Source organism: Hemiscyllium ocellatum, unplaced genomic scaffold, assembly GCF_020745735.1.
Source record: "Hemiscyllium ocellatum isolate sHemOce1 unplaced genomic scaffold, sHemOce1.pat.X.cur. scaffold_967_pat_ctg1, whole genome shotgun sequence".
In the NCBI taxonomy this organism is placed as follows: domain Eukaryota; kingdom Metazoa; phylum Chordata; class Chondrichthyes; order Orectolobiformes; family Hemiscylliidae; genus Hemiscyllium; species Hemiscyllium ocellatum.
Genome location: NW_026869332.1, coordinates 85,057 through 87,821, shown reverse-complemented (window position 1 = coordinate 87,821; position 2,765 = coordinate 85,057).

The following is a 2,765-nucleotide window of genomic DNA, read 5'->3' as shown; positions in this document are numbered from 1 at the left end:
TTTGGCGCAGAGAGACCGACAATGCTGTGTGGGAGAGTGTTGCAGGAGTTTGGCCGAGTGATTCCCCATGTTTGGTTTGTCAAATTCTGTTTAACTTAATCATGATTGGCACATGATTTTGAGATTTCAGTCTGCAAATCCTCACCCTGTATAAAGGAATATATACAGATTAGAAAATTCAGAACAGACAATTTTAGTTTCTCTGGAATATTTTCCCCTTCTGCCCCCCCCCCCACCGCAAAGCTGTAACCCTCCAGCCCACTTACTCTCTCCCACCATTCTGACTCTGCTACCCCCTAATGTACACCCTCCCCATTGTCATGGAGTTACTGATAAACAGATCCATGCCACCACTTCCCGTCCCTGGTTAGACTCTGCACCCTTTCTGGGTTCATTTCCTTTCCCTTCAGTTGCTGCAAGTCAATAATGTAACAGCAGAATGAAACAAAAGGAAACAGAAAGGGAGCTGGCAGATCCTGGACAGAAGAGGAACCTTCAGTCTGGGAGAATGGGTCAGATCCTTCCTTGTTTCCCATTGGTCTTTTCCCAGTGTTATGAGGAATTGGGGATGGAACTTGGTCCCATGTGGGTGTGGTGACACTTTGACCCCCCCCCCAACAGATCAATACTATACGCAGATTAGTCCCTCCACCAATCAGTGTGAAAAGCTTTACACTAGTTACGCCAAAGCACTTGCTCTAAAACCCACCCACATTCTTTACATGTACAGTGCCGAGTTTCCCCACACACGTGTGGTCCCTGCCTCAGGAATTGTGGGAGTTGTCATCCCAATGAAGCCTCTGGAGACCTGTCTCTGGAAAATGAAAGAAAGTGTGGGCTGGAGGGTGTTGTGTATAGGATATCCATTCAGACACACAGGACATGTGGGCTGTCATTGGGTTGTACTGAGACATCCGCTTAGACAACCCGATTTCTGAGGTAAGGAATATATATTCAGCCAATTGCGGGGTGGGGAGGTTAATAAGGGGCAGCAGATTTTAAGCAGATGTGGCTCAGTGGCCAGCATTGCCTCACAGCCTCTGGGACCTGGGTTTGATTCCAGTTTTAGGAAACTGTGTAGAGTTTACACACTCTCCCCATGTCTGCATGGTTTTGTTTGGTGTCCTGGTTTCCTCCTGCAGTTCAAAGATGTGCAGGTTAGGTGGATTGGTTATGCCAATTACCAGCAGGGTCCATGTATGAGCCGATTAGGCAATTAACAACGGGAAATGCAGGGTTACAGGGAATGGGAGGGTCGGAATGGGATGTTCATCATAGGGTGTGGACTCGATGGGTGAATACCCTATTTCTGCACTATAGAGACTCTATTCTATTCTCAGGAAGAAGAATGTACCGATCTCGATATGTTGTGAATCTGTGGATTTCGCTTTTCTAAATGCAGTGGATGCCAGGGCAATGAGCAAATTTACTGAAGGGATACAGATGTTGAATTTGCAATGAGTTTAAGGGTGAGAAAGAGCAGGTGGGAAAATCCAGCTGAGACCGAGGTGAGCTCAATCATCACCGTATTAAATGGTGGGGCTGGTTCGAAGGGCTGCATTGCCTCTCCTGTGCCCAGTGCTCATCTTCTTACGGTAATAACTGGAAAGCTGAATCCAAAACTCACCACCTTCACCAAAGGAGATTTTTGGAAAAAGCAGGATAGTCAGGTGGATTAGTGTTCCAAACTTAGATAGTGAGGAAGCATGTGGGAGATAATGATTTTGCAATTTTAAACTAAGGGGCGACAGTGATTTATGGTTTTAGACTGTGAGGACATTCACACCGTCCAGAATACTCTGCTGTGAATATCTATCCTGTACTTTACTACAAAAGTTAAGGTCACTGACAACGAAAACCCAAAACACCCAGGAAACATCACCTCACCTTGTAATCTGATAAAGGACTTGTGATAATTATGGATAAATTTAGAATACAGATGGAAAGCGGGAAGATTAAATCCAATCCTGTGCTTAAACAAAGGAGACTACAACAGGATGAGGCAGGATTTGGTTAATGTAGACGGGCAGCAAAGACTTTAAACTGGGACAGTTGATGGACAGTGGAGGAATATCAAGGTAATTTTTCGAAGAGCTCAGCAAAAGGGAAAAGGAAGGAATGTAGGAAAGGGAGTAATCTGCCATGTGTGGCTCCGGAAATAAGGGAGTCTATCAAATTGAAATAGAAGGCATACAAATTGGCAAAGACCAAGGAAAAATTAGGATATCAGAAAAAAACATCAAAGTTCGACAGAAAGCTAGATGGGATTGGGGGAGAAAAATGATGAGTAGCTATCCCCAGGGCCAGAATAACATCTTACACTGCTAGAGGGGAACCTATTGTGCGAGGAACATATGGCCTCTGTAATTGTTAAAGCACTTAACTGTTACCATAGAGATAATCCTGATCAAGTTAAAATTCACTGCACACTCCAAAAGCTTGTTCGTCCAAATAAATTTGTTGGATTATAACCTGTTGTGTGATTTATAACTTTGCACACCCCGCTCCAACACCAGCTCCTCCACATCAGAATCCTGATAGACAGCCCCACTGAAACTGAAGCATCTGTCAGATACTTGAGGGAGCCTTGGGAGCGCGGTGGGAGGGATGTGGTTTAACCACAAACTGCTGAACTGAACTAGACTTTCTAATTGCCGTTGCCATGGAGATAACACTGAGAGACAGTCTCTATTCAAAGTCCCAAACCACAAAGGTATAAGAATGGGAGCTGTACATCGGACAGGTGGGGAGTTACCCGATACTGC